Raw genomic sequence first — 12,602 nt, forward strand, 5'->3', positions numbered from 1 at the left:
AGTTGGGACCTGTCCAGAAATTGGTGGTCTTTTATTTGGAGTTAAATGAAAACAAAGCAAAATAAAATGTAAAAATATGATTAGTTATTAGTGACCCTGATGTGAATGGAGATTTATGAGGACCAGTCATAGACTGAAGGTAATTACTTGATATGTGGCTTATTACACCATTTCATTGGAACTGGAAACAGAAAAAGTCCAAACATTTTTCTTTTTATACAAATAATGACCAACATAGAAACACCCTTGAAACGGTGCACGTGTTGAAAAACAGTATGTACGAAATCATATGCTTTATCAAAGCTAACTTATTGAGTCATACTTATTCCTTGAGTGAGCAATATGCAGATTTTTGTACAGTGTTACAAACTGGGACTCTCACAAATATGTTACGCAGTTGGTACTAGATTGCTTGCCAGTCAAGGACTGACTATTTTGGGGTGGGGTTGTGTAAAGCCTGGCATATGAACGTATTGTATTTCATAAACTAAATTTTGGTTTGGAAAACAGCTAGGTTAAAGATTTTTATAATTTGGATGGTGCGTACATTATTATAGTAATCTTGTTTATAAAATATGTAATGGTTTAGGAAAATATAAGAGGCCTTGCAACCATGTTAGGAATAACACATTTAGAAACACAGGCGTCGTATTTAGAGGTATAATCATTTATGCCAGTTGTAGATAATTCTAAATTAAAGGCTTAATTGCTTAGTGAAGGGTGTCATTTGGGCCAGGAAATCTGAAGTGACAAGAGTATAGTGCTAAAAGTTGGAATCTTACACTCAAAATGGTTAAATTTGCAATGGAAAATCTGTGTTTGGACTTGAACTTTAATTATCTGTTGAGTTGATTAGTTTTAATAAAATCAAACTATTTTACTATAGAGTCTTTGTGTTGATGTTTCTAGTGAGTGGTGTCATCATTATCAGATCTATCTATTAGTTCAGAATCTTTTTTCCATTACCTACTGTAGAAGAATTTCGACCTAGACATAACTTTTAATAAACATCCTCCTTAATAAACATCCTACTTTTTTTAAAAAAACACTAATTAATCCATACAACCAGCTAACCCAAGACTTTAATTGGAATAATGAAAATGAGTGGAATCCAGCCTAAATAATAATTGGATAGGTTTGTGTCTACACTATATATACATCTCATAGAAAATCAGAATCAAATAACAATTAAAAAGACAAAATATTATTAACAGGCGTATAACAAGGACACATGGAACATTTCAGCTTGCAGTGTTTCTCGGTCAACATTGTCAGAAGCTTTCTCTAAATCTAAAAATGTAAAAGTCTTTCTTTAATATATTTTTGAAAATAATTTATAGGGTCACTGTTGCCCCACATGTTACTACATTTCTCCAGAACCAAAACTGATTTTCCTAGAGGTTGGCCTCTACCGGTTTTTTACTTCTTTTGCAAACATAATTCGTGTCAGTATTTTGTAACCCAGGCCTATTAAACTGAAGGTTCAGTAGTATTCAAACCTGTCAGCTACTTGCCATTTTAGGAGCAGGAATTACTACAGACTTGTTGAAGTGTGATGTTATTTTGACTGTCTCATAAATCTTGCGTACCGGGTGGAATAGTTTTTTCATGGTTGGTCCTTCCAAGGATGTCAGTAATTCTGAAGGAATGCAATGTACTCCAGGTGCCTTGTTTTGACTTAGACATTCTCAGACATTATCATCATGGAATCATATCTGCCATCTCATCTTCTACTTTACTCTCTTGTCTTTCTCTAATATTGTTTTCATACTGTTTTCTCTTGTATAGGCCTTCCATATATTGCTTCCACTTTTCAGCTTTCCCTTCTTCACTTACCAACTGAATTTCTAATATTCACACTGGTGCTTCTCTTTTCTTAGAATGTTTCTTTGGTTTTCCTGTTGGTGTCCTCTATCTTTCCCGTAGTCACGCATTTTTCTACAACTTTGCATTTGTCCTGTAGCTATTCTTGTTTTGCCATTCAGAACTTACAATGTCTGTCATTTTTTAGACATCTGTATTTCCCTCTTCCTGCTTTATTTGCTGCATTTTTATATTTTTTCCTTTTGTCACATAAATTCAGTACTTTGTATGTTATCCAAGGACTTCTAATGGATTTTGTCTTTTAACTTAATTGAACCTTTGCTGCCCTCACTATTTCATTGCTCAGTGTTTCCTGTTCTTTTGTTGTGTTCCTTTCCCTTTATCAGTCAGTCATTACCTAATGCCCTCTTTGATACTCTCAACAGCCTCCTGGTCTTTCAGTTTACCAAGGTCCCACCTCCTTTATTTCGTACACTTCTGAAGTTCATAACCAGTAAATTATGGTCAGAGTCTACACCTGATCTTGGAAATGTTTTGCAGTTTAAATTCAGTTTTTAAGTCGATGTCTTACCGTTATGTAATGTTTTCAGAATGAACTTTTCATTCTACAGCAGAATTTGTGCTGTTACGAAACTTCCTAGCAAATGTAAACTCTGTGCCAGTCTGCGACTCAATCTTGGGACCTTTGCCTTTTGTGCACAAGTGCTCCACCAACTGAGCTACCGAAATACGTCTCACAATTCGTCACAGCTTTACTGAAAGGCGATGGTCCCGTTTTTAAGTCTTAGTCCAGCACACAGTTTTAATCTGCCAGGAAGTTTCATTATGTAATGTATCTGAAACATTCTGGTGTCCCAAGGTTTCTTCTGTGTATATTACCCTCTTTCGTGATTCTTAGACAAAGTGTTATCAATGATTAAATTCTTCTCCGCAGCTTCCCCTTCCATTCCTCTCTCCAAGTCCACGTTGGCCTTTTACTTCCATCAAATAACAGTTCCCCATAACAATTGCAGGTTTGTCTCCTTTAACAATCTAATTTGTTTTTTAATCATATGTTCTTTCAGTCTCTTCTTCTGTAGAGCTAATAAGCATATCATCTTGTACCACTATTATGGGTATTATTATTGTATCTATCTTGGCTTCAGTATTGTTTCCACTATGCTGTGTATAGTAGCTTATCCAAAGTCCTATTCTCTTACTCTATCCTTATCATGCCACCACGATACTTTAAGCCCATTAAACTTCTCTTTTTAAATTTTTTAACATACAGTACGTTTTAATTTTATGACACATGAGAATACAATAAACCACTTTCAGCAAAATGCCCAACCACCATTGAAAAATCTAACTACAGATGTATGCGAATTTGAGGAATTTTTAAATGTCAGCATGTTGACATTAAATAGTTTTTATATCTGGCGTCATTTTTGGAGTGTGCTTGCTGTTTCCAGATTTTCTTGTATGACGAAATCTAAAAATTTTCAGAATTGTAACAGTTCGTTGAATCCCAAACTACGAAATAATAAATGTTCACAGTTATAATTTCTGTGTTTTCATTATGTACTATGCTGGCAAATATTGTACTTAAATCAACTTTATTCTTTACATAAAGATTAACAAAATTCATTGAAAATATAAATAACTTTATTAATCTACATTTGTGTTTCCTGTCACATGAGAATGTAAGCAGTGAAACACTGGAAAATCCAGGATGGAATGTAACAATATAATGAAAACTATAGTTGCTGCTCAACATATAATGGAGATAAGAAGTCACAGGAAGGCACAAGAAAAAGACTGTTGTAAAAAGAGCTTTTGGCCAACAAGGCTTTTGTCGAAAACGTACAACACTAAACACACACACACACACACACACACACACACACACACACACACACACACACGACTGAGCAGCAGCACGTTATTGGGGAGGCAACCGGGTCATGGTAAGGAGGTGGCTTGGGCAGGGAGGGGGAGGTATAGCAGGGGAGGTGTGGAGACAGTAAAGTGCTGCTGGGAGTGTGCAGGGGCAAGGTGGAAAGTAGGGCAGCTAGGTGCAGTCGGGAGGCCTGGGAGAGTGGTGGGGGGGTAGCAGAAAAGGAGAGACGTAAAATGAAGCGGTGTGTTGGTGGAATAGAGAGCTGTGTAGTGCTGGGATGGGAACAAGGAAGAGTCTAGATCGGTAACGACAATGATTAATGAAGGTTGAGGTCAGAAGGGTCACGGGAACATAGGATATATTGCAGGGAAAGTTCCCACCTGTGTAATTCAGAAAAGCTGGTGTTGATGGGAAGGATCCAGATGGTAAAGGCTGTGAAGCAGTTATTGAAATGATGAATGTCATGTTGGGTGGTGTGCTCAGCAGCAGGATGGTCCAGTTGTTTCTTGGCCACAGTTTGTCATTGGTCATTCATGTGGACAGACATGCCCACATAGAGTACAGCACAGTGGTTGTAGGTTAGCTTGTAGAAAACATGACTGGTTTCACAGGTAGCTCTGCCTTGGATGGGGTAGGTGATGTTTGTGAGTGTACAGAAGTAGGTGATGTGGGAGGCTGTATGAGACAGGTCCTGCATCTAGGTCTATTACAGGTATATGAGCCATGAGGTAAGGGGTTGGGAGCAAGGGTTGTGTAGGGATGGACAAGTATATTGTGTTGGTTTGGTGGGTGGCAGAATAACACTATGGCAGGGGTGGGAAGAATAGTGGGCACGACATTTCTCATTTCATGGCACGACAAGAGGTAGTCAAAACCCTGATGTTGCAGAATGTAATTCAGTTGCTCCAGTCCTGGGTGGTACTGAATCATGAGGGGAATGCTAGTCTGTGGTCGAATGGTGGGACTTTGGGAGGTTTTGGGTAACTGGTGAGAGAAGGCATGGGAGATCTGTTTTTGTACAAGGTTGGAAGGGTAATTGTGATCTTTAAAGGCCTCAATGAGACCCTCAGTACTTCTCCTTTGAAGGCATTACATACAAACAAACAAATCTGAGGCACGGCTATGGGCTCTTGCATAGCATCGTCCTGTGCCAACCTGTTCATGGGCCATCTAGAGGAATCCTTTCTAAACACCCAGAATCCCAAATACCTCATCTGGTTCAGATGGCGAGCACACCCCATTCCTGAAAAAAATGTTTCTTAGCAATTCCAACAGACAGATAGATGGGCAGACAACAAAATGATCATAAAAGGGTTCTGTTTCCACTGACTGAGGTACAGAAACCTAAAAATGTAAAACATTAAAGATAAAGAGAAAACAAAACATCCAGTATCTAGTTACAAAAGTAACATTTCGAACTGTCACTTTATAGCCATCTTGACATCAACTGGCATGCTTACTGTGATGTAATCCAGCATAATGTGCAATATGAATTCTCTGATGTTGCCGGGATCGACAATTTCATTTCTAATGCAATAATCACATACAAAACTATCTGTACATAAATGTCGTATTTTGTGCATTACTGCTTACATTCTTATGAAAAGAATAGTTCCTATTCACCATAAACGGTGATGACTGGTCACAAACCTCAAAGCTTTTGTTTCTTCTCCATCAATTTTAATTCCTACTCCATTTTTTTTTCTTTCTTTCCTTTACTGCTTGCTCAATATGCAGATGGAATAACATCAGGGATAGGCTACAACCGTGTCTCACTCGCTTCCCAACCACTGCTTCCTTTTCATGCCCATCAGCTCGTATAACTGCCATCTGGTTTCTGTACAAATTGTAAATAGCCTTTTGATCCCTATATTTTACACCTGCCACCTTCAGAATTTGAAAGAGTATTCCATCAACTTTGTCAAAAGCTTTCTCTAAGACTACAAATTCTAGAAACGTAGGTTTGCCTTTCCTTAATGTACCTTCTGAGGTAAGTCGTAGGGTCAGTATTGCCTCACATGTTCCAACATTTCTACGGAATCCAAACTGATCTTCCTAAAGGTCAGCTTCTACCTGTTTTTCCATTCGTCTGTAAAGAATTTGGGTTAGTAGTCTGCAACCATGACTTGCGAAACTAATAGTTTGGTAATTTTCACATGTTTCAGCACTTGCTTTGTTTGGGATTGGAATTATTATATTCTTCTTGAAGTGTGAGGGTATTTCACCTCTCTCGTACATCTTGCTCGCCAGATGATAGAGTTTTGGTTGGCTCTCCCAAGGCTATCAGTAGTTTTAATGGAATGTTACCTACTCCCGAGGCCTTGTTTCGAATTAGGTCTTTGAGTGCTCTGTCAAGTTCTTCACACAGTATCATATCTCCCATTTCATCTTCATCTGCGTCCTCTTCCATTTTCATAATATTGCCCTCAAGTACATTGTCCTTGCGTAGACCCTCTGTATACTCCTTCCACCTTTCTGCTTTCTCTTCTTTGCTTAGGAGTGGTTTCCATGTGAGCTCTTGATATTCATACAGGTGATTCTCTTGTCTCCAAAGGTCTCTTTAACTTTCCTGTAGGCAGTATCTATCTTACCCCTAGTGATATATGACTCTACATCCTTACCTTTTCCCTCTAGCCATCCTTGCTTCGCCAATTTGCACTTTCTGTCGATCTCGTGTTTGAGACGTTTGTATTCCTTTTTGCCTGCTTCATTTACTGCATTTTTGTATTTTCTCCTTTCATCAATTAAATTCAATATCTCATATGTTATCCAAGGATTTCTGCTAGCCCTTCTCTTTCTACCTACTTGATTCTCAGCTAGCTTCACTATTTCATCTCTCAAAGCTACCCATTCTTCTTCTACTGTATTTCTTTCCCCTGTACTTGTCTATCGTTCTCTAATGCTCTCTCTGAAACTCTCCTTAACCTCTGGTTCTTACAGTTTATCCAGGTCTCATCTCCGTAAAACCCTACCTTTTTGTAGTTTCTTCAGTTTTAATCTGCAATTTGAAACCAATAAATTGTGGTCAGAATCCACATCTGCCCCTGGAAATGTCTTTAAATTTAAAACCTGGTACCTAAATCTCTGTCTCACCATTAGATTCTGTCTGAAACCTTCCAGTGTCTCCAGGTGTCTTCCACGCATACAGCCTTCTTAAGCGAAGTGTTAGCTATGATTAAGTTAAGCTCTGTGCAGAATTCTACCAGGTGGCTTCCTCTTTCATTCCTTGCCACCAATCCATATTCACCTACTACTTTTCCTTCTCTTTCTTTTCCTATTATTGAATTCCAGTCCCTCATGACTTAAATTTTCATCTCCATTAACTGTCTGAGTAATTTCTTCTATCACATCATACATTTCTTCAGTCTCTTCATCTGCGGAGCAAGTTGGCGTATAAACTTGTACTACTGTGGTAGGTGTGGGCTTTGTGTCTATCTTTTGACTAGAATAATGCTTTCACTATGTTGTTCACAATAGCTAATCCACACTTGTATTTTTTTTTACTCATTATGAAACGTACTGTATCACTACCCCTATTTGATTTTGTATTTATAACCCTGTATTCACCTGACCAGAAGTCTTGTTCCTCCTGCCACCGAACTTCACTAATTCCCACTATATCTAACTTTAACCTATCCATTTCCCTTTTTAAATTTTCTAACCTACCTGCCCGATTAAGGGATGTGACATTCCACGCTCCGATCCGTAGAATGCCAGTTTTCTTTCTCCTGATAACGACGTCCTCTTGAGTAGTCCCCGCTCGGAGATCCAAATGGGGGGACTATTTTACCTCCGGAATATTTTACCCAAGAGGACGCCATCATCATTTAATCATACAGTAAAGCTGCATGTCCTCGGGAAAAATTACGGCTGTAGTTTCCCCTTGCTTTCAGCCGTTCGCAGTACCAGCACAGCAAGGCCATTTTGGTTAATGTAACAAGGCCAGATCAGTCAATCATCCAGACTGTTACTCCTGCAACTATTGCAAAGGCTGCTGCCCCTCTTCAGGAACCACGTCTGGCCTCTCAACAGATACCCCTCCATTGTGGTTGCACCTACGGTACGACTATCTGTATCACTGAGGCACGCAAGGGCACCCCCCCCCCCCCCCCCAAACACACACACACACACACACACACACACACACACACACACACACCAATGGCAAGGTCCATGGTCCATGGGGAGGGACAGGTAGACATATCAAGTTGAAATTTATGTCACATTCTAAGATTTATGGCACCTTTGTGGTGTAAAAAATTTAAGTTTCTACATCAATGCAATCAAAGTACGTTGTCACTTATGTTACATACTTTGATATCTTGCCAGTATTGATATCGATAATGGGCAAAAATAATTGAAATTCTCGATTTCCAGGCTGGATGAACTACCTATGTACATAAAGTTAGTAAGGACCCTCAGTGTGAGAGTCCTACTGCCAGTTGCTGCCCCCCCTCCCCAATAGTAATTTTGCAGTTTGTTTTTTATATCAAAACTACTACACTCTTGGAAGTCCACCCAATGTGATCAAGACAGTTACAAATAAAGTATTTAATGTATTTTGGAACTTATTGCCTCCCCATTGTAGTACTTCCATGTAAAAAAACAAAACCCTCAATAATAGCAAAACATGTTGGTAATAGCCGTGCCAAAGACTGACCAGTGTATGGTGTGTAGGATGGTCTGCTAACAGTAGGTATAGCAGTAGCTAATGCAAATGTGTAGCTTCTCCCATTCTCTCCGCCCCCCACCAGCACCCATTCCCCCTCCCCACCCCCCATTCAAGGTGGACAGTCAATCAGGTAGGAAAGTTGGCTTAAAATGTGTAAGATGGAAGTTTCAGGTGGTGATGAGTTCAGTAGAGAAAAGGGGTGAACATTTTTTTATGAAGTTTGGTGTTCATACAGATCATCTTGAAAACTGATGAGGAAGTACATGTCTCCTAAAACACATTGGAATAAAGTTAGGAATGAAAACAGTTTCTTGCACTGGATTAGTAGGGATAAAAATAATTTGAACAGACTATTTTAACCCTCCAGTGGGTGCGCCGTTTTTTATCACACAAGTGGGCACACGGCGTACTTTGTACATTTGAAAAGACCAGCTGGCTTCATGTTATCTATGTATGACAAAAATCACAGTTTTATGTTCATTTATTTTAACAACAATAAAATAAACTTACATTATAAGAGCTAAATCACTGTTTAATTAACCAATATTAAAATAAGACTTAAACAGCTTAATTGTATCAGATCACAGCCAATCACTTATTCAATTGCTAATTATTTTGTACACATCTGTCTCATTGTGGGATTGTGCTGCTAGCTCAGTATCTGGGCCATTTTTCTGCACGGATTGCAAATTAGTTTCTTCCCTATCTCATTGTTTATTTTATATTATTGCTGCTCACTTGGAAATGTGACAGCACCATTTATCACTATGTTAATTGAAGCAATAATGAAAGAACAGGTCCCTACCAGATTGCTTCTTCCATCAGGCGCCATTGCAGTCCACAGTCTGTGCGCCACGGGCAGTGATAGTGCCCATGTGTGTGTGTGTGTGTGTGTGTGTGTGTGTGTGTGTGTTTTCTACTTCAGAAGATGATCTTTGGGCCAAAAGCTTAATGTAGATCAGTCTTGTTTCATTCCACCTGCCTGTGACCCAACTTCTCTTCTATATGGTGAATAGCAATCTTCCCTGTTCATAATATTGTTGTTATTCCATCTAGGACTTTCCATTGTTTGAGTTTATGACTATAATATTGTCACATAAATTATCAGTTCTTGAGTTAAGGCTCAGTCAAACAGATAATGTGCTGCGCCCATTTACAGAATGCATTGTTGCCCATTGCAGTTGACTATTCTCAAACAGAGTGGGGACAGAGCTCTGCTTTCCATTATTAAGTCTTTTATTTGGTGTGTGCTAGTGACTATGCACTACTCTGAAACAGAGTTAGTGAACTTTTGTGATAGTAGGGAGAACACACAACATGGAAAGCTTTTTTTTTTTTGGAAGAAGTGGAAGAATTTCATCCCAAGAAGTGAAGTGGCCACTGAAAAGTCATTTTAGTCAAATCATAGTCATGGTGATATTTCATTTGACATTACTTTATTTTCTTGAGGCTTTAGAATGGGCTCAACCAACCAGTTATAGGGAGAATTACAGTTTAGTGTGTAATCTACACTACAGTACATCTTCATTAATTTTTCATGTGTACACTCTATTGCCATATGTGAACATCGAATCAGTTGCAGAAAAATCCTATGATAAATCATCATTGGAACCCCAAATTACTAAATTGGAAGAGTGCGTGCTTTATATTAACGATAGTACTTGATTCTTAATTGAGATACATAAAACTCAAAGAGGAAAAATTATTAGGTGTCGGTTATTCTTCATACTTCCTTCTCCTTCATCATCCTTTTTTATTTTCATCAATTGATTATACCACTCTTGTGTTATAGAGAAGAGTGGCACCTTGACTGGCAAAGTGTTAATAAAACAGTTTAGAAATTGATTTCGTGACCATTTATTCCATTTCAAATGGATTGCATGCCTGTTATCCAGTCAGTTATGCGCATGCCTGCTATCTGTCAATTACAGCAAGTAACATCACTTCATATAACAATGATACACAGTCACAGAAAATGAAATTCAGTAATATAGGAAAATCTGTCTCTCTCTCACAAACACACCTCGGGTGAAGTTTCTTGGTGAAATATCTGAATCTTTCGAAGGATGTACAGGAGTGGGTTCTCCCCACTTCAGTTTAACTTAATGTTACACCAAGTTATCAGAGACTGGGGAAAATAAATTGAGTATGGACAGCAGGGCAGAGAATAAATGAAGCGCCTAGCTTTTGCTTATGATCTTGCTTTCTTCATTAAGACCTGTGAAGAAACCAGGTATGCCTTAGGGAAGTTACACAAGATACCATCCAAATGAAGTATGAGAAAACTCATTTTACAGAAAATATAGATCAAACTATCAGAAGATCTTAATTACAAATGAAATATTGGACAATTTCATGTGTGTCTTTTTTTAAATATCAGAGAAATCATAGTACAGTCTATGCTAGGCAGTAAAACTTTATATATGAAGACCTGCCAAACTCGAGAAAGCATACAGAATAACAGGGAATCATTACAGTAATAAATGAGTGATGTATTGAAATGCAAAACTTTGACACAAGACTGTTGTTTTTCCTGAAACATTAGATCCCTCAGAAACTATATCTCTAGGAGGCCATTCAGAGATTGGTGAAATCAGAAAGGAAGAGCAAAAAGTTATCAGAAAAATTTATAATTCCATTAAAATATACATACCGTTTGTATAAAAAAACTGCAGCCTATACGAAGTAATAGAAAAGTTCACTGATGCAATATTTAGATGTTGTTTGAAGTTCTATGCTTACATCTGCAGAATGGGCAACACTTTATTAACTAAAAGCTGCTTAATATAATACCTTCAAAAAAAGGTAAAAATCACTTGGTTTGAAGACATTAAGCAGGTCTTACGAGAAGACGCAGAACTTACCATCAAAGGACAAAGCCTTTGGAATCCTAGGTACACAACACGCAATTGCAGAGAAAGCTAAGATGATAACTGGAAAACAGTGTACAGAGGAACACAGGAAACAACACAGTGATTTCGCGAAGAGATTTTGAGAAGAGAAGAAGAAAAGGAGCTGTCAGGCTCAGCTAAGAAGTTCAGATACAGTCATTAACTTGGCATAATGAAGAAAGAAGAATAATACAGCAAAATATCGTAGAAAATATTTAAATAAATTGGAATCTGGTTAGTTCTATGAGAAATAAGATCCAAAGTTTGGTGTGTTTATCATTACCTTTGTGCCTGTATCTGAAGTAAACTTTCAGGGATGGTGGTTTGGAGGGATACCAATGAATTTCATAAGATTTTATGGATTACTGATGGGATTGTAATATCCTGCAAATAGGATATGGAAATTTATATAATAGCATAAACCCAGAAACAACTATTATATTAGAACTACTAAAATGTGCTGAGAGAATGTACTTTAAAATGAGTTAAAATATTATAAATTTAGTCATAGTACAACTTTCGATAGCCATTTATTAAACACAGTGTAGAAAACATCACAAAGGCAATATACACAAAGCTTTTTGTGCTTTAAAATTTCGCACTTTATGTTTTTTATAATTCATAAAATAATGCATTTCCTCAATGGGAGTACTGTATGGTTCTGTTAACATTTCCAACACAATGCTGAAATTTTATGCTTCAAAAAGCACTTGACATAGTTTCAAAGAAAAGTGGCTTTCTAACACACGCAATCGTTAATGTAAATTGTAGCATGTAGGCTCAACTTAAATTCATCTGAATTGATTATAGGAAAACAATAAAAACTTATTTTTTGACAAACTGTCTTTTGGCTTCTGTCTCAGGTTCTTCGGCTGATGTTCGGCTGATGACTTTTCTGTTGTTTTGCCAGCACGAGTGGCTGGCATTGTCAATGTTTCACCCTCCAAACACCAGACGAACGTCAGCTGAAGGACACGTGACAGACGCCAACAGGCAATTTGTCAGCAAGTGGCCACGGAAGCAGTTTTAACTTATTGTTTGTTGATCATCTTGTATGAACCTCAATGAACTATTAAGAAGTGGCAAGTGTTGGGAACAGATTGTAAATTCTGAATCTTGTGGCCTGTCAGTACAACTTTTGAGTTAATCTTCTAAGATCTTAGATGCTGCCATTGTAGATTCCAAGTAACTGATCCTTTTAATTATCTCATTGTTCTTACATAGAACCCAAATATTCATGGATTATCAACTTTTTTGCAATATTCATACTCTATCTCTGAGTTGCATGTTAACTTACGTGATAGAAGAGAAGATGCTTGTTTAATAATGATGGTAT

The 12,602-nt window shown here is 37.8% G+C and overlaps 1 protein-coding gene across 5 annotated transcripts in view; it reads left to right on the forward strand.

The window, feature by feature from the left end:
• LOC124713352 (mitochondrial protein C2orf69 homolog) overlaps positions 1–12,602 on the forward strand; it is a 220,315-nt gene that overhangs the window by 152,365 nt on the left and 55,348 nt on the right. The window lies entirely within an intron of this gene.

The sequence above is a fragment of the Schistocerca piceifrons genome, chromosome 1 (assembly GCF_021461385.2).
Source record: "Schistocerca piceifrons isolate TAMUIC-IGC-003096 chromosome 1, iqSchPice1.1, whole genome shotgun sequence".
Taxonomy (NCBI): domain Eukaryota; kingdom Metazoa; phylum Arthropoda; class Insecta; order Orthoptera; family Acrididae; genus Schistocerca; species Schistocerca piceifrons.